The following is a 27061-nucleotide window of genomic DNA, read 5'->3' as shown; positions in this document are numbered from 1 at the left end:
GACAATGAAGATTCCAAATGGTTTGAATTAGCTCTCTACCCTATAGCAGAAAACAAATACGAAATAACTGACCCCTTAATACTTTGCAGTTACTGCACTACAAAACTTGACAACAACCATCTCCTTCACATGCTATCACAAATAACTTGGAATTATTGCAACAACTCAATGTATATGAGAGCATCATAATTCAAACGGTGCGCCAATTTCAAGCAATAATAGGCCTTCAACCAAAAAGAGCAAAATTACTTCCCTCGGAATTGGTTAAAGGCATTTGGGGCAAAGTAGTTTATTTACCATTAGATCTGAAAGAAAATGTGCACACTCTGGGAGTGCAATGTCCAATAGAGCAATCCTTAATTGTCTTAGTAAATGGTGTACCAACAAAAGACAAAAAAATTTGGCAACAACTCGTAGACTTACATAAAGTTAGACAAGTTTTGCAATATCTAAAAGACAATAATGAATACTACAAAGAAATAAATATTGAAGAAAACTTAAGGGAAACAACTGAAATAATTCAAGAGTCATCATAAACTGGTCAATTTTTACTTCTAGATCCTGCTACAGTATCCAATATTTTAGACCATTATACAATTCATCCATTACACTCTAATGACACCATAGATGATGCACTAGAAACTTACCAAATGATACAAACCAAAGGATCACCAATCAGCAAATGGGAAAAAAGTATAGAAGCATGTGCTTTTCCTCTACTCTTTCCTACTGGCAAAGGAGGAAGGTACGATGATAGACCCACTCAGATAACAGCATCAGAATACTGCTTGTTACGAATGTATTCTGAAGATCCCAGATTTAGACAAAATATAGAATACATATTCCACCTACTCTTTGAAAGTGAACTAGCAACTCTATGTTACAGAGTTGCACACATATTGAAATCAGGAACCCACTTTCAAAATATGTCAGCTACACAATTAATACAAAAAGTGCAAGAAAAAGATGAGGTTTTACAATCAAGCATGAAAATAAAGAATGTACCTGCCAAAATTACAATCCTATACTACTATACGTCAGTGGTGAAGCTGGTTCAGGGAAAACATTCTTAATCAAGATTATCAGCAAGTTCCTTCAACAATTGACAAAAAACAAACTGTCAGCTGTTGTAACTGCCCCCCACAGGTTTAGCTGCCTACAACATAGGTGGTGTTACTTTACACCGATTACTACTCCTTCCAGTAGAACACCAAAACAAATTAGACTATTACAAACTTTCTACAGAAGCTGCAATGGAACAAGGCAGAGTGTTAAAACAAATTAAAATGCTACTACTAGATGAAGTGAGCATGGTCTCTCACCTAATGTTGGATTTGATTCACCTCAGATTGCAAGAAGTACTTAAAACAAACTACAGAGAGCTCTTTGGAGGAAAACACATCATTGTTTTCGGAGATCATCTTCAATTGACACCAGTGAAAGGTGAACCTATTTTTAATACCTTAGGACACAAACTCTGCCGTAAAACTGTTGGCAGCATAGGAAATGTCAACCTTTGGCAACATTTCCAATACAGAGAATTAAAAGAAAACATGCGCTAATCTGCAGACCTCACTTATGCCAACATTTTGAAAAGTATCAGAGTTGGTGTACTGTCTCAAGAAGCACAAGCAATATTAAAAACCCGGCACATCCATGCACTTTATGGCGATAACTCATGTGCTACTGATGTTATGGAACAATTAGCGCACAAATATATCAATTGTATGTCCTTAATGTCAACTCTTGCAAGCTGTTCCAAATTCAATGAAACAATGTTGAAAAAAGAAATGCAACCAATGATTGAAATTTGCTCCACAGACAAACTGGACATACATGGTATGACACTACCCATGTGTCAGCAAGCCACAACAAGACTAAATGCCTTAGAAAATTCTATCTCCAACACAGCTAGTTTGGAGAAAATATTAAAATTATCCTTAAACTGCAGAGTAATGCTCAAACGTAACCTTGACGTGGAACAAGGACTAGCTGATGGAGCACTGGGTACAGTTGTTGGCTTTTAAACATACCCACATGACAACAACATTCAGCTTGTCAATATTCTCTTTGACAAACTTTCAGAAGTAAAAAGGATAGGGCGCTCAACAGCTCGATTCCTTCTCTTCAAAGACATATGTACGCAGAGAACAATTTTCTCTAACTCTAGCATATGCAGTCACCATTCATAAATCACAAAGTCTTACCCTAGACAAAGCATTGATAGATATTGGTAACACGGTCTTTAAAGAAGGCATGAGCTACGTAGCACTATCACGCTTACGTACACTTGACGGTCTATTTCTAATCAACTTTGATGCAAGTAAAGTAAAAGCTGATATTCCTTGCATTACAGAATAAAATAGACTACGTTCACTATACATCTCCCATCTAAAAACATATCCTGTTCCAAAAAAAGGAAAACGTTGTAAAACGAAAACTAATTCAAACAGAATACCTAATTGTGAATCCGTTCCATTTCAACAACTTGTACAAAATGCATACCATGGTAGATTATGTATTACCTGCAATTCAGATAATCGCTCCACCTTACTAATACAAACACATAGTAAATACGTAATACTAATGCTACTATGCTACAATGCAGATGGTACCAAAAACAGCTGCAAGCTGACTGGAGTCACACATGGTCAAGTATCACTTGGTAAGAAAACCTTCACAACAATAGGTATAATCTACCACGCAGGAGCCACAACCAATGCAGGTCACGACACTGCATATATAAAAAAGAAATTTGGATGGTTCGAATATAATGATAGTACCATTACTCTAAAGCAGAGATTACCAGCAAATCTTACAAACGCCTATTTAGTCATCTTAAAACCAGTACTTAAGCATTAACAAAACTTCAATTAAATAACTATAAACTGTTAGAATACACCAACAGGTATCTAACTGCCCCAAGATTCTATAACAAACAAACAGATAAATGAATACCACTAAATTATAACAAAAAATAGACTGTTAGAATACGCCAACAGGTATCTAACGGCTCCAAAAATGTGCAACAAACCAACAGATCGAACATTAGCCAGAAACAACAAGTGAACACTGAAAACAAACAAACAAATAGACTGTAGCATAACAAAAAAAGTTTTTTTAATCCGACATGGATTTTTTTTTCCCACAGACCCAATGATTTGAAAAACAAACACAGAAACTGAGCAAATTGCACAGTACACTGGTTTGTAAAGTACTAAATATGAGGGTCAGAAAAATGCTGAAATGTCTATTATGCAATGTAATACGTCTTTATAAAATACATACATTAACATTTTCTTTTCTTTTATCACAGAAATTGAAAAACAATATGTACTCCAGTTCCCAAACTCACGAAAAAAATATATCCAATCTCAACAAATCAAACAGTAAATATATTCTAATACAACGCATAAATACTGCTGAATATCAGAACCATTAAAACAAACATCTAACCATACACCACAATACAAAATGTTCACTCCATGGATATGTTATACTACAGTGCTTGTTACCAAACTCTACAATCTTAATAACATGACCTAGCCAAAACTTCCCATACAAACTATACAAATCAAACAGTACAGAAACTGTAGATTTCAAACATTTGATAGATATTCAATTCTATGGGTGTGATCTATGGGTGTGATATGGTGCGGTGGTTGAGGGCAGAGCCTAGAGTCTTGGGTGTATGGCCTATGGCCATGCACCCAAGACTCTAGGCCCTGCCCACAACCACCGCAGCATATCACACCCATGGTGCCTTATAACTTCAGTACTTATAACTTAGGTCTTGGGTGCATGGCCTCTGGCCATGCACCCAAGACTCTATCGGCCATGCACCCAAGACTCTAGGTCCTGGCCACAACCACCACAGCATATAACACATATGGTGCCTTATAACTTCAGTACTTATAACTTAGGTCTTGCACCCAAGACTCTATAGGTCATGCACCCAAAACTCTAGGCTACAACCACGGCAGCATATCACACCAATGGTGCCTCATAACTTCAGTACTTATAACTTAGGTCTTGGGTGCATGGCCTTCGGCCATGCACACAGGACTCTATCGCCCATGCACCCAAGACTCTAGGCCCTGGCCACAACCACCACAGCATACCACAACCACTGCAGCATTTCACACCCATGCTTGCTTATAACTTCAGTGCTTATAACTTCGGTCTTGGGTGCATGGCCTTTGGCCAACGGATATGTTGTTTGTAGTTCAGATGCTGAAGATTTTCCAGAGAGTGGTCCTCTCTGCAATTGTAAAAGAAAGAAGTTAGTAATTTTGTGTGTTTTTAGCACTGATGTTAATGTAGACGTTGATTCTTATGTTTTTGTGGTAGTATTCTTGTTTGATATCTGAACATAGTGTATGCATGCATTTCATTTGACTATGTGCAGCGTTTATGTTTTATTTACAATATGTTAGTGCAACATGCTTTGCAAATGAGTAGAATTTTAAGTGCATGAAAATCACTTGGTTTTTTATAGGTGTGTTGGAGATAGCAGACAGGTTTGGAAGTGACAGTTGATTATAGTAGATGGGAAAAATGTCAATAAGTTCATTTTATAGGTAGACATGCCAACAATCGGGAGCACCTAAGAGGGAGATTTCACCACAGCAATTGGGAACATTTATTTTTCTCATAGGATTGCATTGGGATTAGCATTAATTTAGGTGGGAGACAGTAAAAAATAGTGTGATTTTTCAATGAAAAATCGGGGGTCTCGTGCCTAAATCTGGAGGGTTGGCATGTATATATAGGTTATGCGGGAGACAGTAAAAAATGGTGTGATTTTTCAATGAAAAATCGGGAGTCACGCACTTAAATCGGGAGGGTTGGCATGTATGTATAGGCTATGCGGGAGACAGTAAAAAATGGTGTTTGTTTACTCTGTTTATATGGATTCATAACACTTGTACATGTACTGTGAATAAAATATGCATACCTGTAGTTTGTATTCATGCATGTGGATATGAATGGAGCTGTAAGTAAAAATCTTGGAGACTTGTAGAGTAGTTTTTGTAGTAAGTGCTTTCCAATGATAAGAGACTTGTACTCAGAGTGATCAGCAGGACATTTGAAGTGCAGAACTCTGATGATGGAGTTAGATGTAGAGGTCTTGGATGTGATTGGTGGATGGTTGTGTGACTGCTTAGCGCTATCCAATGAGGGAAGGGCCCCGAGAGTGATGTGCAAAGGGTAGAAGGGCTGGCTAAGAGTTACATGCTGCACGGAAACCGCGGCTATTCGCGGGTAGGGCGTGCAACATCTGGGGTTTTCCAGCAAATCCAGTATGTAAAGGGGGCAGTAGGGATCAGCCAATCAGATTGTGGATTTGTGTAGGAAGAGAGTGTGTGTAGTGAAGATGGCAGAGGTGGAGAATTTCAGGGTGTTGGTGCTCAGAGATATGTTTGTCCATGGTTTACACCACTATGCTCAATGCAGGCATGTGGCAAACAATTTCAATGTTAAAGGAGTGGAGGTGGTGTGGAGCGCTGTGCCTGATTGCAATGTAGAGGGAATTCTGGAAGTTTGTGGAGATATGCGCAGGATGAACAGTCCCCATCTGGTAGTTTTGCACTATGGTGCTTTCCATTTGGGCTATGTCGGTGCCCCTACTTTGTTGGCAGATTTGGAAAAGTTGGTTCAAGCAGTAATGAACGTCCTTCCAAGTGCGAAAGTAATTTTTTCTGGATTACTACCTAGGGCAATATGGGACAACAGTTCTGTTTTTTGTCCTCAGCAAAACATTGCTAGATGTGCAATCAATTGAGGCATGTGTGCTTTCATGCTTAGAGCTTGTATGTTTTTCTGTAATAATGAGAATATTGATTCGCGTTATGCTGTTTATTTTTATAAAGATGGCATTTCTTTATCTTTTTTGGGAAATGCCATGCTGTTTTGGAATGTAAGGGTTGCTTTGGAGAAGATTATGTGAAGATTTTAGTTGTAAAATAAGTAGTAAAAAAAAAAAAAATACAAAATAACAGGTGTCCGTCAGGCATCTGCAAAAAAACAAAATAAAGTCTCTTTTCAGAGCCCACCTCAAAGGGGAAATGGGGCACACTATTTAAATGTACATTCACCACGCTCAGATTTTCTATATGTCCGCAGACATGGCGGTAGTCTGCGAACAGCGTGTATTACATACAGGGATTTTGGGGTGGAGAGGCATGCAAATGAGAATGAGCGGAGGTATGGATTGGTCAGTAAAGTTTACTGGGTGTGTTGTGTAAGGAGAGTTTTTATCAGAACGTCTTTTCCTGAGAGAAGAACAGATAGCTATGGCTGTGTGTTTCCGAAACAGATTAACAGGATTTTGGGAGACTCATGGATACATTGGTTGGAGGTGCATGCAGAACGCTGTGGAGTAGCTGTAGATCTTCGATTTCCTCATGTGGAAGTGCACTGGCATGGAGTGTGTGGAATGAAGTGGCTGGACTTGGTACATCTCTGTGCTACTTTAGAGACAGAGCATCACCCAGACATAATTATAATTAATTGTGGAAGGAAGAGTTTAGGACATGTGTCTGGAATTTCTTTGCAATTTGCAATGAAAGAAGGACTTGAGAAGGTCATGGACATGTTTCCAAATTCCCAAGTAATTTTTTCTCGTATTGCACAAAGACAAATGAAACTGCATTCTTCTTTATTTGGTCCACAAATGGAGAAAACGAGGCGTAATGTCAATAAGGCTGTTTGTGCCTTTCTAAGAGATTTTGGCATGTCCTCTTTTCACAATGAAAATATTAAGTTTTGTAGCACATACATTTTTCGCAGAGATGGAGTCCATCTTACTTATGCTGACAATCAGATTTTTCTGAGAAATGTGCAAAATGCATTGTGACCTTTTTTGGAATTATAGTCATCTATCTTGCACTAGATGTTGACAATTTCAAGTTTTTCAAACACACAAAAACACCACCAAAAGGCTCATTTCAGAGCCACCACTTCCTACCAGAGAAAAGTGCATTGGTTTTGCTAGGGCAGCACCCTAAAATTGTATATGTCCTAGGACTGTCCGCGGACTTCCAAAAAATGCACAGGGCCCTGCACTGTTTATTTGCCACTTCTATTTTTAAACTTTGTTTTTTTACACATAACACACTAGGAGAGGAGGGGAAAGGAGGGTAAGGAAGGGACACCAACCACAGGGATAAGAAAGGGCAGTGGAGAGAGGAAGATGTAGGGTGGGCCTTACTTAGGTAGGTAGCAGGTCTTCTGGTGCTCCGTGACCGTAGTCTCAAAAGCACTTTAAAGACTCTCCCCCCTGCAGAGTACTGCATCGCAGTACATACACAATATTGTGACCCTCGAAAGGTAAGGGTCAACAGCATCGCAAATAGCCTGTAAAGCAGCTGGAGGGATGCACTCTCCTACAGGAGTGTCTCTTGTGGTGAGAGGAGAGGAAATGGAGGATGCTGTAGAGGAACTCAACCTACTATGTTTATCACAAGGTACAACATTGCGAATGTCCGCACTGTGGAACGAAGTTAGGTGTCGCTTCATGGATGTCGTACCAAAGCTGTATGAACCACGTCACCCACGACTCACCACCAATTAGCACTGGTTACAGGTGACCTTGTTCGCACATGCTTTTGGTACATTACCATAAACGGTAAACAACCGCCATACCCAAGACTCCCGGCGAGTGCTGGTAGTAGGGAGTTCGTCGACCTCATTCTCTGCATCCTCTTCATTCTCGTTCTCTAGATCCTCACGCGTGTTCCCCTCTGCAGGCCCTTGGGGAGGTGGTGGTGGTGGAGGGTTTGGGGGTGGTGCTGAGGCAGATGTAGCAACAGCAGCCATGAATGCCATTAGGGTTGATGAGATAATCTCAGCAAGAGCAGCAAAGGCAGCAAAAGTCAATTTTCAATAGCAGAAGTGTAATGAAGATCAGCTCTGGGGTGTGGCCTTTTATAGGTGTGCAGGGGTTCATCTCGCGAACATATCAAACACCCAAAAAGGTTCAAAATGTTGCAAAAAGTATGTGGAAAGCCAGGGCCATTGTCTGGGACATGTGAAATGGTGAATTGTTACTGTAAAATAATTTGGATTTCTGAAAAAGTTCTTTTAAAATGTTGGGGAACCGGACAGAGTCCGCAAATTAGGACACATGCTCAACGTGGGTGCAGTCACATGATGTTGTCGGGAACATGTCTTTAAGGGAACGGGTGTCCGCAGGACACCAAATGCACAGGAATGGTCATGCGCATGCCGCGGGTGTTGAACGGACAGTGTTCGGGTCCTGAAGCTAATTAAAAGTGTGACACAAGTGAGACAGACAGTTATGGACAGGTGCAATGTTCGCAGGACTTACGGGTGTGGTGCACATGTGCGTAGATGTTCTGCAGACTGTACGGCCAGGTATAGTGTCCTTAGGGCACCTCCATTTTGTTTGACTACAGACATCCCGGACACCGCGCGTGTTCTTTGGATAGTTTCAACTTGGCTGCGGATGGTACAGACAGGTATAGTGTCCTTAAGATTAGTCCATTTTGTTCACTTACGGAAATCCCAGACACCTGGTGTGTTCTAAGAACAGTTCCATCTTGGTTGCGAATGGTACGGACAGGTATAGTGTCCTTAGGACATCCACATTTTGTTAATTACGGACAGGCTGGATAGGCGCGTTGTCCGTGGACATTTTAACTGCTTTAAAAAAAAAATAAGACACAAAGTATTTCATTAAAAGAAACAACATTTATTTTTATTATATACATATACACAATTTATGAAATATACAGGGGAATTAGGGGTTTGGAGAGGATGGATGGGAGGGGATGAATGGATGGAAGTCTCATCAAAATGTTTATCTTGGTGTTGAGGGTTTGGGGATAGTTCTCTGGGACATGAAGAGGGGGTACAAGTACAGGTGGGACAATGGTATTTAATTTTTTCTTTTATGTGGTCCTCCACTAACTCTTTCAAACCATTGAAATTTTCCTTGAGCATGTCTATTTTCTGTTTGATGCATTGCAGAGCCTTTTCCAATGTGTCTTTTGGTGTAATATTTTCAATGTTTGTATGATCTGTTAAAAATAAATATTTATATATATATATATATATGTTAAGTACACATAAAGTAATGATAATTAATTTGCTCATGTAGAGATGTGTCTACCATTATCATCACTGTCTTCAGACATTTCGTCATGTGGAAAATTATCTTCAAGCCACTCCAAAGTACTGCACATTTCTGTGTGAAAAACAAAAATATATTAATTATACTGTACCTCATACAAAAAGTTTAGAAATATATAAGAAATATGAAGTTTACATACTAGTTTCTGGTAAATTGTATTCGTAGTGTTGTGTAGGTCTACTATTGCTTCTAGCTCTGCAGTTTCTGTGAGGTAAATATGTTGGAGGCATATCTTTTTTGTTATGGTATAATCCATTTTATCACATATGGTATTTAAATGGATGGTTGATGTGTTAGATATGTAGGTTCCACTGTTTATTTTTTTTATTTTTTTTATTTGATTTAGTTGAAGAATCAACTTTTCAAATACATATTATTCATCATCACACATCTTTACACATAAAAACATCAAGTCGTAAAATCAAGTCATAAAATGCAATAATAAAGGAAATATGATTTCATTTTGACAATAGCTCAAACAAAATTTCTTAAATCCTTCAACAAATAATGATTAATAAACATACTCTAATACAACATTATTGCAGGCTAGATAGAGTTTATATTTTGTCTTCTGATGGTAATACACATGTTAGAAATTGGACTATAGCTTTCATTACAGCTAATCTCTCTGTTGAAAACAGAAGTTGCCAGATCTTATGATCATCTGCTTTGCTTTATAGACATAAAAGATTTTTAAAATATAACATTCTTTGTTCTTTCAGAGCTGGACATGATACCAATAAATGCTGCATTGTCTCTTTTTCAGTAGACTCTGTACAAAAGTGACAATAACTCAAAGATGTTAATATAGCCTTTCGTCCAGCTAAAATTTCCCTTGTAGGCCAAAGATTCAAGCGGAAACGTAAGAATGTATGCCTTAGATCAGTAGATGGACACTTTACTAAATACAGCGCCATACACCTCAACCTTTTATAACCAATCGATCGTTATCAAAATCCTTATAATTCATACAATTCTATCTATTTTTTATCCAGTCCCATTGGTATAGTTTCACCTTAGCACAGGATGGGTTTTCCAGTAATACGGTTATAGTAACATTAGCTTCAGTCATGGCATCTATTACACACTTGCGCCATTCTACGGGAAAACAATTAGAGGATGATATCAACTGTTGGGCTATCACGCTCAAAAGGTTATTAGCTTGTGTTCCCTGTAAACATTTGTGAAATAAACTTCACATTCGCCAGAGCAAGCGTGCTGCTAAAGAAACCAAGCCCAGCTCATAGTGAAGAATCGGCAAATGTGTGCAGTTTGGTAGCTTTAAAATTGATTTCCAAAAGCGTCCCTCTAGGATATTCCACATTTTTACTGGTACATTTATCATGGTGTCAGCTCCATACAACAACACGGGAATGACTTTCTGTTCATAGAAGAGCAGCACATGTTTGTACGTGAATTTACCATATTTAAAGACTAAAATCTTTTCTTGTGAGATTAGCACATTCATTTTACTTTCTAGTGTTGTTAGATATGTCATGTTCATTATTTTGTTGTGCACAATTAAGCCAAGATATTCCATTACAATTTTAAGAGCTGTATTTTGCAAAGTCCACACATGATTGCTTTGCTTCCGTCTTCTTGAATTTTTACATACTAGAATCTGGGATTTTTCAAGATTGACTGTCAGATTGTTAACTTGAACAAAATCGGCCAATGCATTCAACAGATTTTGTAGGCCTTTCGGAGTTTGCGACATTAATATCAAATCATCCGCGTAGAGCATCCAAGCTATACGCTGATTTCCCAGTTTGGAAGCATCTGATATAACATTAAGAAAATAAGTCCCCATGTCAAGTATGAACAGATTAAATAGTATTGAGGCCAGTATGCAACCTTGTTTGAGGCCTCGTAAAGTGTTAAATGCTGATGATAATAGTCCTTCATAGGTCAATCTTACTTGCATAGTGGTGCCAGTATGGAGTTGTTTTATTAGTGCTAAGAAAGAAAAGGGACAGCTATACGCCTTTAACTTGGTATATAAAAGATTCTTGTCAACGGAATCAAAGGCCATACGAAAGTCAATAAATGCAAGATATAAAGGTTGGTTAAGAGAGGCACTTTGAGATTGTATCATGTTGAGAGTAATGATATTAGGCGCTGTTCCCATCCCAGTGACAAACCTCGATTGAAAGGAGTCCCTCTTCAAGTTAAAGGCTGACCAGTTGTTAAGCTCTTTTAAGATGATGCGACCAAATATTTTGCCTGGGGCATCTAGCAATGATATAGGTCAATAACTAGCCGGATTCGCTCAATCACCCTTTTTATAGACCGGAATAGTAATCGAGCATTTGTATGAATCAGGAATTTTTTGAGAAATTAATATATTATCAAACATAATCAATAAAATGTCAGCCCAGATTTCTGGAAATTGTTTCATAGTAGAGTTAGACAATCCGTCTGGTCCCGGAGCTCTCGATTGGCTAATCTTATGTAAGTAATAAAGTATGTCATCACGGTCAAAGCTGAGGGCCAAAAGAGTTTGTTCTAACTGAGTTTGATGTACTATCACAGGATCTGGCAAACTGTTTATTTTTTAATAATAATCAATCCAGTCCTGTTCTTTGACTATATTTGCTTGTAATGCGATCTGACTTCCAGTTGTTGCTTGGTTTATGAGCACCCATATTTGGGCGGAATTTTTATTGGACAGCTTCCTCAGCATGTTGCTGCCATCTTCTTGATACAGCCTATACTTCATACATTTGATCCGGTTTTTGTATTTTGTTTTGATCTGTATTAAGGTCTTAACTCTAATTTCAAAGGGTAATCTTAAAGCTTCACGTTTTTCATGTCTCACCTTGGTTTTCATTTTCTTTACTTCATGATTGAAAACATGCAGATGTAGTGTCTGTTTTGACTTTGCTTGAACAGATTTAGATTGAAACAGCTGCATCAGCTCCAGATATATAACACTAGATTTCTGTGCATCATTTTTAGCATTGAGGGTCTCAGAGGCATACTGTTTCCTAAAAGCCTTCAATATTGGCTCCGACCAGGTTAATCTATTTCGCGTTGTGTTAACAGTTAACATGCCTGGGTGAGCTTTACGTGGAGTTATGTCCATCCAGTTTTTATGTACCCAAGTGTAAGTCAACATATTATGATCACTTAGATCAGAATGTAATACTTGGAAGGACAATATTTGCGAAAACAATACCAGATCTACATATATGAAGTCAATAATGGCCGAACCAGACCTTCTATGCCAGGTCACTTTTGGCGGAATGTCTGATAATAGGGATCCATTAAGCATGAACAGATTTTTGGATTTGATCAATTTATTCCATTTTTGTAGTTTTGCGTGTTCTAGAAATCGTCGAGAGTCGAGACAGTGTAAATTTAGGTCTCCCGCTAGTATTATATGACAATAGCTGTTTTCTTGGGCTACTAAATCCAGTGCCTCAGTCATGGATTCCAGAAACCTATCATCACTCACCTCGTCCGGATTCCAGTACACATTTATTACTGCATATAAAGATTGATTCTTTTGCAATTTGACCATTTGAACAAATGAGTTAGGGAATAGCCAATTTTCAGCGTTTAGGTGTAGGCTCTGCTTGATGGCAATCATTAGACCAGAAGTAGGTCTCCCATATTTGGCTTTTTTATTTGGAATTCAAAAGATGTCATAATTGTTCAAGAAGGGTGAAGACTGAAGCCAGGTTTCCTGTAATAAGATGATGTCATATTTTACCAGTGTAGCTTCCCTATTATTGATGAAATGTTTGAACCCTCTCGAGTTCCAGCTAACTAGAGACAAAGGACAGGGATTGACAGAAACTAGCTGATTCTGATTATTGCGTTGAACTACATTTACAATGGGTATTCAATACCAATTGGGATTTTCCAGCATCATTCCACAAAATGGGCTCTTGAGAGGGTGGTACAGAACATTCCTATTGGGAAGGCCCAGTTAGAATGTCAATGCCCAATTCAAACAATTGAGATTTAGCTTCCCAAATTGTGTTAAGCACCACTCTAGAATTTAACCATAAAATAACTGATGTTTTTCTCTGTAGATCTACAAATTCAACCAATTCAATGTCAATTGTCCCAATGTCTTCCAGAGCTGGAATTTCACAAAAAATTGAGAGTACCGAGGTTCGGTTCAAACTGTATTGGGTACATGGCAGCGGGCGACACATCAAAGTAAGTGAATGAATTGCAGGCCTTTTTATAGGTTTGCTCACTGGTTTAATGTTTTGCACCACTGAGTTCAAAACTTGCTTAGGCTGTACATTATGTGCGCTTGTCTCTTCTAGGATTTGAGATAAAGTTGTTGTGATTAGATGTTTAAAATCGATGTCTGATATAGATTGTCCCACTACAGGTTTGATATGAGGCTCAACATCTTCTTTACTTTGAAGTTGAGAGGACACATTTCCAGTTAAGGAGGAATTTCTCAAAATAGACCTAGGTTCCTGATTGAATGTAACTCCTTTGGATTCTTGAGTATTTGCATTATCATTCTGTTTCATGATATCATTATCATATGGACAAAGTCTTAGGGTTTTTTGTGCGGGTAGAGCAGCCATATAGGCATCCACAGCTTCCCTTTTTTCATTCCGACGACTAGCCGGAGATTAATTTTCATTGCTCAAACGTAATGAATCAGTGGATGGGGATGAGTTGTTTTTTGTGGTATCCGTCGCAACGGCCCCCAAATCATCCATTGGTTGGTATGATTGGACCCAGTTATCATTATTTGTAGGGACCAGTTGCTGCTTTAGAGAAGCTTGCAGCATATATTTTTTGTAATTGCTTTAGAAGCAAATTTCGGTAGCAATAGGTTTTTAATGAATTGTTGCGAAGAGGAACTCCTTTTGATATTTTTAATATTCTGGGTCTTTTTTATCTGAACTTCTTTTTTCTTATCTACTTTATCTTTCATATCCAAGGGCTGTTCACTAGTCCCAGAGAACAATCCATAGTTTGTTTTAGTTTTTGTAATTGGTAGAGTTTGGCTCTCCTTCATGGTTACTTTAGGAACTTGCGAAATAGATTGAACATTGCCACACTGTTGCTCAACAATCGGAGTTGATATAAAAGGTACTGAAGCGACATTTGCTAATGATTTATTTTTTCCCACAATTTCTTCTGATAAGGATAGAAGAGTGTTTTTTGCCAAGCCAAATGTTTTTCTAATTGTATAGCTTGCATCGCTATTTTGGCATTTAATGTTTCAAACAGTTTTACCAATGTTTGAATTGCAAAATTCATTGCGGCCAAAGCAATTTCATTTAAACCATTTGATGGAATTGCTTTATTTGCCTCAATCGGGGGAGTGGTAAAAGATGTTGATGATGGACAGGGGAGCTTAACGGGTGAAGCAGAGGGCTTCATTCTCCACGGGGTTGGAGCAGCAAAAGATAATTCCTTAACAGATTGGGAAACACTCGAATTTAGAAACATATCTGGTGATTTGGACATATTTTCAGGTAAGTTCTGGGGTGAAAAACCTGAAGCATTAGGGTCCAAATCAATTACAACCGGCTCGTCAGGCAAACTTAATTCCGAGATACTTATAGGAGCCACTCCAGCACCAGTTAAAACACTGCGAAGTAAAGCGTTATCAGTCAGGGATACATTTTCTTTAGCAAAAATCACAGAAACAGAGTCATTTACAATTGGTTTCACATTTACCTTTACAGATATTTCAACTTGGTCCTCCGAAATCTGCTTGCCTTTTAAAGCCAGAGTGTTATCCGGGCTGATATTGTGCAAGGCAACTCCAGCAGCTCACGATGCAAATACTGCACTGTCTTTCCCCATTTGAGCTTTGCCTTGTATGTTATTTTCCTGGCAAAAGGAACGAATGTCTGCATTTGTTGAGTCATTTTTTCGAAGAGCTGCTTTAGTTTGAGGTTTAATTACCAGCTGCATAGATGACGAACGAACACGTTTCAACGGTCGCTCTGGGGCGGTCAATGAGATGCCGTTGATAGTGTTCTTTTGAATAGCCGTCCGCGACAGAATACCCGATTTCAATAAGGCAATATTTCTCTTAATTTAATTGAGTGCGTGATACACACACACAGACAACATTCACAGTCGGCAAGCACCGTAAAGTCCAGCTCAGAACTGCAAATGCGCAACAAGCACAGTAAAGCGGGCAAACAGTACTTTCATGGTATTTGCTCGGGTGCGCGTGCATGGTCCGCGCGCTTCCTGGCTTATATATCCCCGCCTACAAAGTTAGGCAAAGTGCCTGTAAACAAACAAACAAGAGTAAATATAGTCTCCTTCTTAAGAATGGTATAGTTCAAGTGAAGCAGGGTTAGTATTCACCTCCTGGGGAATGTAGTTCACGTAGCAGCAGAGTGGATGCAGCAAAATGAGATGGCAGGTCCACAGTAACGCGGCCAAGCGGTACTTTCACGGTACTTGTTCGGGTGTGTGCCTGTGGTGCGCGCACTTCCTGGCTTATATAGCCCCGCCTACAAGTGTTAGGCAAAGTGCCTCCTGGGGAATGTAGTTCACGTACCAGCAGATTGGATGCAGCAAAATGAGATGGCAGGTCCACAGTAACGCGGCCAAGCGCTACTTTCACGGTACTTGCTCAGGTTAAATTTATTATTACATACAATGGCCCTCATTACGATCCTGGCGGAAAGGGGTTTACGCCGGCGTAAACCATGGCGCCCCTTTCCGCCTGACTACGAGTTCCCGTAGCGCCATGGTGATTTTTACGCCTGCTTTTTGCAGGCGGAAAAATCCATGGCGCTACGGGACTTGTTGTTAATTACGCCACCGTAATTTACGGTGGCGTAATTAACGCCTTCCCCACTCCCATTATACCCTACGGGGCAAAAATGGGAATGGGGAAGGGTAAATGGGGATTGGGGACTTACCGCCCCGCCAAGGTCGGAATGGGGCGGTAAGTCCGCCAACCACCATGGCGGAGTTGGCAGCTTAGCGCCATGGACCATGGTGCAAATTGCACCATGGTTCTCCGCCAGGGTCGTAATGAGGCCCAATGTGTTTATGTGCTGCTTTTTGAACTTGTGCAGTGTTTATATGGTATGATAGAACAATTTCAGATAACCCCTGAGTGTTTGGGTAGTGTTGATGTCGTCCGCGACCATCCACAGACATCAAAATCATTAGCGGGGTGTTCGGTATGTTGTATGTTACATGCATATAAAGTAAGGGAATCCTAGTAAATATCTATCAAATTTACACTATGAAAATGTATATTCAATAAAAAAACTTTCTTATGGTTAAGTTGCGCTACTAAAAACCTTTGAAATTCAGTAAAAAAACTTTGTTAAAGGGACCTTATGGTTCCAAGTAAAAATGAAAAAACCCTGAAATTCGCCAGTTATGGTAAGATAAGCAACCATAACTCGCGCCACCACCGTGCTTCGCTAAGACTAACACCCAGGACATCAAAGATGACATCACAAATGTCATTGATGATGATAAAAAATCATGTGAAAGAACAAGCTCCTGTTCAGGAGGCATGAACAAATAAAAAAGATGTCAGAGGTCTATTAAAAAATTGTATTTTAAAGACAGTAAAAGCTCGAAATCATGGTCCTCAGTCATGTGGAAGGATGAAGTTGGACGAGCAAGATGCTCACACCTACACATGAGGGCAGAACGTGCCTTCACTCCCCTAATTCTCCACAATAAAGAACAAACTCAAGGCCACGCTTCAAAGCCTAATTGACTACGCTGACCACTGAGGTGATGATAGATTGATTTGCTAATTGGTGGGAAGCTGGGGTTAAGACAGGCTCACCATCACCTGGTAGTCCAATCTGCGTGCTGCTAGACATAGGTGGAAAAGTACTGATAAAGATTAGAGTGCCAACAAGTGTAGGGGACCGCATAATTAAGCGTCTGATAGTTTGTGTAGCCAATGGGACGTTGTGTATTTAGTGATGTTCATAGTGGCCATTTTGAAGGGAGGGCTTAGTTGCCTCACCTGGTGTTAAGCAACCTGTCATTTTCACTCACTATCCCATACTAGTATAGAACATATATTTAGATGTTTACTTAGAGCCTATCACAATTGTCATTAGGTTTTGTAGTTTGCCACGTAGGATGACGATGGTAGTGAAGCAGGTCAACATCAATGATGACAAGTTTTGGATATAAAAGTTACGTTTTTTATAAATCTCGTTGACTAAGAGATTGAGCAAATTTGTTGATGTTCGTCATGCTCCCTGTTTTAGACAATTGCAAATAAAACAGTTATCCTTTTTACCGACTAATTGAGTCATTTTGATTATTGATGTTTGAGTAACTTCTGCATCCCCATCCATCTCCAGGGTAATTGCTACTCATCTTAAAGGTCTGAGATTTTTCAGTTCACTGGATTAAAAAAAAATAAACACATCTGCGTTAATTTGTTGTTATGTGGAACAATCTGTTTCAGTGACGTCTGCTCTGCTTACAGTAATGTCTAAGGTGCATATCTATGTGGTATTCTGCTTATAGGAATTGTTTCAGTAGGAGGAATTCAAATGATGTATCATTTTCCCTTTAGAAGTGGTGGTACTATTGTTGCAGTTAGATACCAGTTTGCGTATTCTAACTGTTTATTTGTTTTCTCTGTTTAGTCTTGATGTTGATGTTTTCTAAGTACTGTGTTATTGCAGAGTAATATTGCAGGATTGTGGGGGTAGTTAGATACCTGTTGGTTTATTCCAACTGTTGAGGGTAGGTTTGTAGCTGTGTGATTGCTGGAGGTTTGTTTCGGCAGTTTGACCACTGGAAGTAATATTGTATTATTGTGTGTGCAGTAAAATACTAGTTGGTGTATTGTAAGTGTTTACAGGTTCTCATATGTGATGGTGGGTATTGGGCAGTAGCTTAGTGGGTACATTTTGGTTTCAAGAATATTAAGTAGGCATTTGAAGATTTCCTGGTAATCTCTTATTCAGAGTAATGGAAGTATCATTGCATTCAAACCAGCCAGATTTCTTTTTAATGTACGCAGTATAGTGACCTGCACTGGTTGTGGCACCTGTGTGGTAGATTATGACTACTGTTGTGAAGATTTTCTTGCCAAGTGATTCTTGTCCATGAGTGAAGCTCGTAAGCTTGCAGTTGTTTTTGGTACCATCTGCATTGTATCATAAAACCATTACTATTACGTATTGGATATGTTATTGTATGTGTATGGTGGAACGATTGTCGGAATTGCAAGTAGAACATAATATGCCATGGTTTGCATTTTGTACCAGCTGTTGAAGTAGAATGGATTCACAGTTAGGTATAGCTACATACACAAAGTGCTCATTAGGGACTTGTTCCTGTACCACATGATTGCAGAGAGTGCATGTATGTTTCCGCATGTATGAAATCTGGAAGATTTCATTTATAGGTATGTTTTTCCTTTCAGTACTTGCAGTAAGTACATTTGAAATGTTTGTAGATCTTCTTGTGTGTTTATAGATAATCTCACCATTCCTGCACAGTAGTCCAATTCCTGCCTTATTCCCGAGACACTGTAATTGTTCTCAGGATTGTGTGTTACATTTCTGTGAAGGAGTAGCATTTGAAAACACAACTGGTCCGTGCCATTTAAGTAAATGTTTTCAACAATTGGTGGCAATTGGAATAGAATATTGATAGCTACATCTGCATAGCAATTTACACCAGTTGTATTGGAAAATTTGAATGGACCATACCGTTCTGTGTCTGACTCATTTGATGGAAGTCCATGTGGTTACTTTGAAAAGATAGTTCTCTTTGTTTGTGCAGTTCATTATGCATTTGCCTTTACAGAACATATTTCTGTGGTTGTTGTTATTGATGGAGTACCAGCTGTTTTAAATGTCTTTGGTGGTACTGTTTGGAGATCATGTACACACTGTGTTTGGTCTAGTTTTCTTTTACAAAGTTTGCCTGTTTGAGGAACAGGGTACATTTTGAGATGGGGTGTGTAGAGTGCAGTTAGTCTGTTGTACCCTACAATTTAAGGAATATCAACTTTCACTTTACTTGCATCAAAATTGACTAGAAATAGTCCTTCAAGTGTACTTAGGCATGACAGTGCTACAAAAATCGTGCCTTCTGTAAAGACTGTGCTGTCAACGTCAATCAATGCTTGATCTAGGGTAAGACCTTGCGATTTATGAATAGTGACTGTGCATGCTAGAGACAGAGAAAACTGTTCTCTACGTACATACATGTCTTTGAAAAGAAGGAATCGGGCTGTTGAACGTCCTGTCCTTTTAAGTCCTGAAAGTTTGTCGAAGTGAATATTGACAAAATGAATGCTGTTGTCACGTGGCTATGTCTGGAAGCCAACAACTGTACCAAGTGCTCCATTAACTAAACCTTGTTCCATGTCAACATTACGCTTTAGCATTACTCTAGATATTAAACACAATGTTAACATTTTTTCCAAACGAGCTGTGTTAGAGATAGGGTTCTCTAAGGTATTTAGTTGTGCTGTGGTTTGTTGACACATAGGTACTGTCATACTGTGCACATCCAGTTTGTCTGTGGAGTAAATTTGCTCTAGTGGTTGCATTTCTTTTTTCAACATTGTTTCATCGAATTGAGCACAGCTTGCCAGGGTTGGCATTAAGGACAGTTTACATTTTTGTGTGCTAATTGTTCCATGACATCAGTAGCACATGTGTTATGCCTGTATAGCTCATGGATGTGTCTGCTATGTAAGATAGACTGTGCGTCTGTAGAAAGCACACCAATGTGAATGCTTTCCAAAATGTTGGCATAGGTGAGGTCTGCAGACGGATGCATGTTAAGCTAATTCTCTGTTTTGGAAATGTTACCAGAGATTTATATTTCCTATGCTGCCAAGTGTCTTATGGCACAGTTTGTGCCCTAAGTTTTTAAAAATAGGTTCACATTTCACTGGTGTTAATTGAAGAAGATCTCCAAAAACAATAATGTGTTTTTCCCCAAAGAGTTCTTTGTAATCTGTTTTAAGGACCTCTTGCCATCTGAGATGAATCAAAGCCAACATTAGGTTGGAGACCATGCTCACCTCATCTATTAGGAGCATTTTCATTTGTTTCAAAACTCTGCGTGGCTCCATAGCAGCTTTTTCTGAAAGTTTGTAGTAGTCTAATTTGTTTTGGTGTTCTACTGGAAGGAGTAGCAATCGGTGTAAAGTAACACCACCTATATTGTAGGCAGCTAAACTTGTGGGGGCAGTTACAACAGATGAAAGCTTGTTGTTTGTCAATTTTTGGAGGAGCGTGCTGATAGTTATTATTAAGAATGTTTTGCCTGAACCATATTGACCACTTACATAAAGGAGTACAGGTTTATAGTTTTGACAGGTACAAGTTTTAGTTTTGTGCTGCACACCATGTACAATTTCTTTAGTTACTTCTAGGAAAATGCTACGTTGCTCCTTGTTTAGTTGTGCTTTCAGTAGAGCAAAGTTTTCTTCGGATTGCTCATACAGACACATGGGCCCTCATTACGACCCTGGCGCTAAGTGGAAAACGATGGCAGTACATTTTTACCGCCATCGTTTTCCGCTAGGTCCGATCATGACCCGTGACTGTTAACTACGATGCCATTAGCGGCATCGTAGTTAACGCTGCCGCTAACTGCACCAAGGACGCGTGCACGCGCCCTCCCACACCGTAATTACCGGCATGGTGCAAAGGTACGCGAATGCTGACCCAAGCGGACATGCACCTAACGCCATCACCCAGCCTGTTAAGTACCTTACCGCCATGGTGCTAATTACGCCATCGCGAACCAACCGTAAAGGGCCTTGTGCAGTGAATCCAGCTGCCACAGGTGCACAGAATCAGCACAGGTGAAGGCAATACAGACTCAGGAAGTAGAAAAAGAGCACACCCAACCCCTTCCCAGACCCAGTCACACTCCACAATCATACCAATAGGACTAGCAATGTTGGGGCTGGAGGACCTGATAGCAATGCAAGTGCTACAACTTCTACTACAACAACAACAACAACAACTACAACAACAACAACAACAGGCTGCACAGAGGAGACGCAGGAGGAGAAGGAGGGCAAGGCAGGGCCAGCAAGCCCCACCAGCACAGCCAGTGGCACCACGCAGGCAGCCCCCAATCCCACGCATCAGAGCCAGTCCATTCAACCTCACCGCTGAGCAGATCCACACGCTGTACCGACTGGACCGGGACACCATCACCACCATTGTGGACATGATACACAACGACATCGTCAGCATGATTGAAACACCCACCGCCATCCCCCCCTACTGAAGGTAGTGTCCATGCTCCACTTCCTGGCCACAGGCACCTACCAGCACACAGTGGGGCACTTGCATGGCATATCACAACCATTATTCTCACGTACACTGATCCAAGTGCTCGATGCCCTCCTTAAGCACACAGACGACCACACCTCATTGCCACGGTCTGCCCAGGAGATTGCTAACACCAAAGTGGGTTTCCATGCACTAGCTGGCATACCTGGTTGCATTGGTGCCATCGACTGCACCCATGTGGAATTGGTGGTCCCACATGCCATGGAGGTAGCGTACCACAACCGTAAACTATTTCACTTAATAAACGTGCAAATGGTCTGTGACTCCAACAGGATCTTCACACATTGTTGTGCCCGATTCCCCAGATGAACCCATGATTCAATTTTCCTGAGGAACTCCACAATACCACGCTACATGGTGCGACATGCAGGCCCAAGATCCTGGCTACTCGGTGAGTCTAATGTCATGAGCATGGAAATGTGAAGTGGGTAGGTGATCGACGTACCAATGCATACTTCACCTGGCAAAAAGGGGGGGGGAAATGATGCATACTTCACCTGGCAGAAAGGGGGGGGGGAAATGATGCATACTTCACCTGGCAGACAGGGGGGGGGGAATGATGCATACTTCACCTGGCAGAAAGGGGGGGGGTGATGCATACTTCACCTGGCAGAAAGAGGGGGGGGGGAATGATGCATACTTCACCTGGCAGAAAGGGGGGGGAATGATGCATACTTCACCCGCAGAAAGGGGGGGGATGATGCATACTTCACCTGGCTGCGACTAGCAGTAGCCAGATCATACCCTGAGGCAGCACTTACGTCATCTGACAACTGTATACATGATGCCTGACCTAAGCAGCCCTAACATGGGAATGAAGGTGTCTCCCAACCATGACACAACCTTCTGCAAGTGTATTGTACAAAATGTGACCACAGTGACTCCAACGAAAAGCACCTACATGCACGTCAACAAACACCATCAACTGAAAGGCCTGTCCCCCATAACTGCGCACAAAGGAGGCACATGACGGACAGGAACATCAATACACCACAACACAGACAGCAAGGCCCACAAACTGTCCCTATTGACATCAGTATTGTTCACTGGGGTCATAATGAGGCAGACAGCAATGTTGCAATCATGTGAGCGTTGACCTCACAGGACACGTGCCAGGTCACCTAAAGAAACGGCCTGAACGGACACAGTGGATGGGCACTCACAAGGCACTTGTCCCCCCTGCATTGTGTCTTGACATGCAAAACTGTACATGAGAGCCATTAACATATACCGGTTGCATAGTGTGAATCCATTAGCACAACTAAAAGTGGTGCAAAGTAACAGTTGAATGCAAGGCATGGTGGCATGTCATGTACAGAAATCAATCTCATCCCTGACACATACATTGTTGCCCACTTACAGGTGATGCAGGCTATCCCCTGAAGAGGTGGCTCCTTACACCAGTCCGGAACCCACAGAACCAGCATGAGGAGGACTTCAACCGTGCCCATGCACGTACCCGTGTGGTGATTGAGCAGGCATTCGGCCTACTGAAGGCACGTTTCTGCTGCCTCAGCAGGTCTGGCGGGACACTCCTGTACCGCCATGAGAAGGTTGCGAAGATCGTCATGGCATGTGTCATGCTACACAATATGTGCATCAGACGAAATGTGCCCCTGCCCCCTGACGCCGAACTGCAACCACCTGACGATGAGGATGATGAGGGTGGGGATGGGGCAGCAACTCAAGGAGGCAGCGATGCACTGGAGGGGCGTGAAATGCGTCAGAATCTCATTGACCAATGCTTCTAGCACACACGGCGTGTGCGTGTAACATGGAGACGGCACTTGGGGCACTGTGTGTGTCTGGGACATGCACACTGTGGACTGTACAACAATAAAGCACACATACGCAATGAGCAATGTCCACACATTTGATTTGTGCTAAACGAAAAAGTGTACTATGATTGTGAAAAGGTATGACACACGCACTCCCCCCTGAACACCCCAACACACCCACTCCCCTCGCCCCCTCCCCCCTGAACACCCAAACACACCCACTCCCCCCTCCCCCCTCCCTCTGAACACCCAAACACACCCACTTCTCCCTCCCCCCTGGAATCCCTACGAAGGTGTGAGTGAGTCTGTGCAGCAGTGTGTGATGCAGTAATTCTCCACTGTCCAGCCACTAATTACAGTCCCCTCGCCTGGCCCCCGGGCACCCCTGCCCGTGCTGCGCAGGTTCCTCCCTGATCGTCGGATGGGGCTGCTCTGTGCCGAGCTGGTTGTCGAGGAGGTTCCTGCATGCACATTTGGACGCATGTCCCGAATGGTCTGCACCAGTTCTGAGATTACGTGCCGCACAGCGGCGAGTTCTGTGCAGATGTCCTTCGTGGAGGACTCAATGGCAGCCGTGATTCTGTCTGCACATCTCTCCATTGCATCCTTTGCCCCCCCACACTCTGCAACGTGCTCATTGAGGAGCGAGGATAGTTGCTGCTGCCGGGTGACTATCTCATCCAGGGTCTGTTCATTACTCTGGCTCATGACTGATGGCATTGGCATTCCCATTGGGCTGCTCACCTCCGGCAGCGGGGATGGGGTGGCTGGCCAATCCTCGTCCTCTAACTGCCCCCATGTGGCATCCGCATGCAGGCTGCTTGGGGATATGTAGGGGGAATGTAGGTGGGCAGTGGGGCTTGCATCCTCAATCTCCTCAATGATCCCAGCTTCACTATCGGAGGAGGCTGCAATGGCTGCGATTTCGCCAAGAGTGCTGCTTGCAGCAGAGCCTGTCCCTTCGTGGGGCACGATTTGTGTAATGTGCGCTGCTGCTGCTGATTCTGTGGTGATAGTTCTGGTGGCTGTCAGTGCCCTGTCCTCTTTCCCTGGCAGGGATTGTGGCTGCTGTGGTGTTTTCATCGGGACGGCAGAGGTGGAGGCTTGCGGTTTTGGCACAGTTGCCCTGGCCCTCTTGGTGGCTGTGGAGGCAGTGGTGTCCTCATCCTGAGGGTCTGAATCGGAGCCTGTGGTGGAGCAAAGGAGGGATAGTGTTATTGATGGGTCAGCGGACATTGGGCCTGCATTGTGACGAATGGCATCTTGTCAGTTAGTACATGCAGCACATTTGAGGCAGGGGCATACAGGTTGACTGCCTTTTGTGTGGAAGTAGTATGGAGGTATGTGGGTGCCGGCAGTTAGGGTGTGCATGCTGCATGTGTACAGGGTGGAGATCGGATGTGTCTGTGGGCAGTCTCCTGCTGCTGTGTTGCATTTGCACTATGGGGCAACATTGTACTTCACATGATTGGACTTTGGTGAATTTTGCATGGCTTGATTTGAGCCACCTACCTGCATCTCCTGATGTCGGGGCTCCTCTCTCCATCCCTCCTACTCCTTCTATGCTCTCCATTCCAATAGTGGAGGCACAGATTTCCTCCCATGCTTGCAATTTGATGGGTGAATCAGGTCCTCCCCCGGTTGCCGTGGCCAGGTTCCTATTCGCCGAGAGGATGCTCCTGACGCGGAGCCTCAGGTTGTCCCACCGCTTTCTACACTGCTGTGCGTTGCGGGGTACGGTTCCCACCGCACTGACATGCTCTGCCACCAGGGCCCATATGGCCTTCTTCTTGGCAATTGCCGGCCTGGTCATTTGCGTGGAGAAGACCACCGCAGCATTGTCCTGGAGGGTCTCCGCAAGCATGGTGATTTCCTCACCGGAGAAGCGGTCCTGGCGCTGCCGATCGCAGGCTTTTTTGACTGTTTTGGCATTTTCAAGTTGGTAAATGGGTGGGTAATGGGTTATGACAGGTCTCAAGGTGGGATGTGGAGTGGTTGGGGAGGATGGCAATGGATTGTGTTTTTAAAGATGGCCGCCGTGCTCTTTCCCGTTCCGCCGCGATGATGCTACTTCCGGTTCCGCTTATTTACGGTCACCGCTTATTACGGTCACCGCTAATTGCGGTGACCGCTATGATGGGTGGCGGAAGTTCACCTTGCGCGGCGTACGATGCCGGTAGGGGCCGTTTTGGGGTCATTTACGGCATCGCGTACTTTACATTACCGCCATGGCGTAATGCTCGTGCGCGATGGGTCGGAATGTGCCGCACTATACGACATGGGGCCAGGGCGGAAACGTAAATTACGCCATGGCGGTAATGTTCGATACTTACCGCCTGGGTCGTAATGAGGGCCATGGTGTTTACTACTCCAGGCAATACTCATTCTGCCTCATTTGCTATGAGTGGTTGTCCAAGTTGTTCTTGGATTCCTGTAAGAGAAGGTTGACTGATCTCAGGAGTGTCTACATTTAGTTGTGCTTGAAGTTCTTCTTCTTGTTGGCGTTCATTGTCCAACATAGTTTTGTATTTTGTAAAGTTTTGATCTGTTATAGTACTTTCACTTGCATTGAATGCATCTTCATAGGAGGTATGGGTGTCCAATACATCTTTTTCTTTTCTCCACGGTTTAAAAAGTTGCAGTAGGGACATGTAGTACAGTTCTCTATGTTGAGGAGTTTTTAACAATAGCTTCATATGATTAATGAGGCTGCGTTTGGAAAGTTTAACCAGGCTGCCCTCACACATTTGACTATGTATTTACCTTTTTTCTCATCTGGTTTAATATTATCTTTGTATGAGAGTTTTTAGGCTATGTGGTATAGGCACATGGGACCTCATTACGAGTAGCGCGCTAAAAACGGGATCATTACCGGCATGGCGGAACGAGCGGGTCCGTGCTCGTATGACCCCGCTAATAGCGGGTGATTACGAGTGCGCGAGCATGTGCGAACCCCCATGTCGGTAATGGCCATACCGGCATGCTGCAAAAGGCTCTCCAACCCCCCTATTGCGCCATCATGGGACCCCTAAATACCGACCCGGTAATACCAACATGCTAATACCTGGCATTGCGTCGGAACGGGAAATGGCCCGGCAGCCATCTTTAAAAACACAATCCATTGCCATCCTCCCTAACTACCGGTTGATACCTGTTGAGCACTGTGGCAATACTCTGAGGATGTCCAAGGCTACCCGGAAGACCACCCACCTGCTGCGGAAACAGCGTTTCTCTGACGCAGAATTGAATATGTTGGCAGACACTCTTGCTGCACATGCAGACCTCATGAAATCCCATGACATGAAGGGTGAGGTCCAGCAGAAGAAAAAGGACATCTGGCAGGAGGTTGCCCGCAAGGTGTTGGCTGTGGGGACCACCCCACGTACTGTCAGGGACTGCCGTAAGAGGTGGGACAACCTCCGCCTGAGAATCCGCAACATCATGTCAAGCAACAGGAGGGCGGCCATGGCCACAGGCGGGGGTCCCAACTCGTCTGCAAAAATGATGCCCTGGGAGTGAACCACAAGCAGCTTCATCGATCCAGAGTTGATTGAGGGATTCGGGGAGATGGAGATGGGTGCGGCATCATCAGAAGAAGGAGGTGAGTGACCCTGCACATCCCTGTAGGGGAAACCATGACGTAGCACAAGTAATGTGGAAGAGAGTCTAGGCAAGGCAATGCACGTCCCTACACCCACATTAACATATCCAAGTCCAGATTGAGACCCAAACCCTGCCACACAGAAATACATGCTGAGTGCCAATCCCATAACCAACATACGGCCAACACACCTGGATCGTGCCCATGTAACACATCACACAAACCACAAATCAACGGCATGCCACCT

The sequence above is a fragment of the Ambystoma mexicanum genome, chromosome 3p, assembly GCF_040938575.1.
Source record: "Ambystoma mexicanum isolate Mex_15411 chromosome 3p, UKY_AmexF1_1, whole genome shotgun sequence".
NCBI classification, from domain to species: Eukaryota; Metazoa; Chordata; class Amphibia; order Caudata; family Ambystomatidae; genus Ambystoma; species Ambystoma mexicanum.
The sequence above is the reverse complement of the archived record's forward strand: the minus strand, read 5'-3'. Positions refer to the sequence as shown.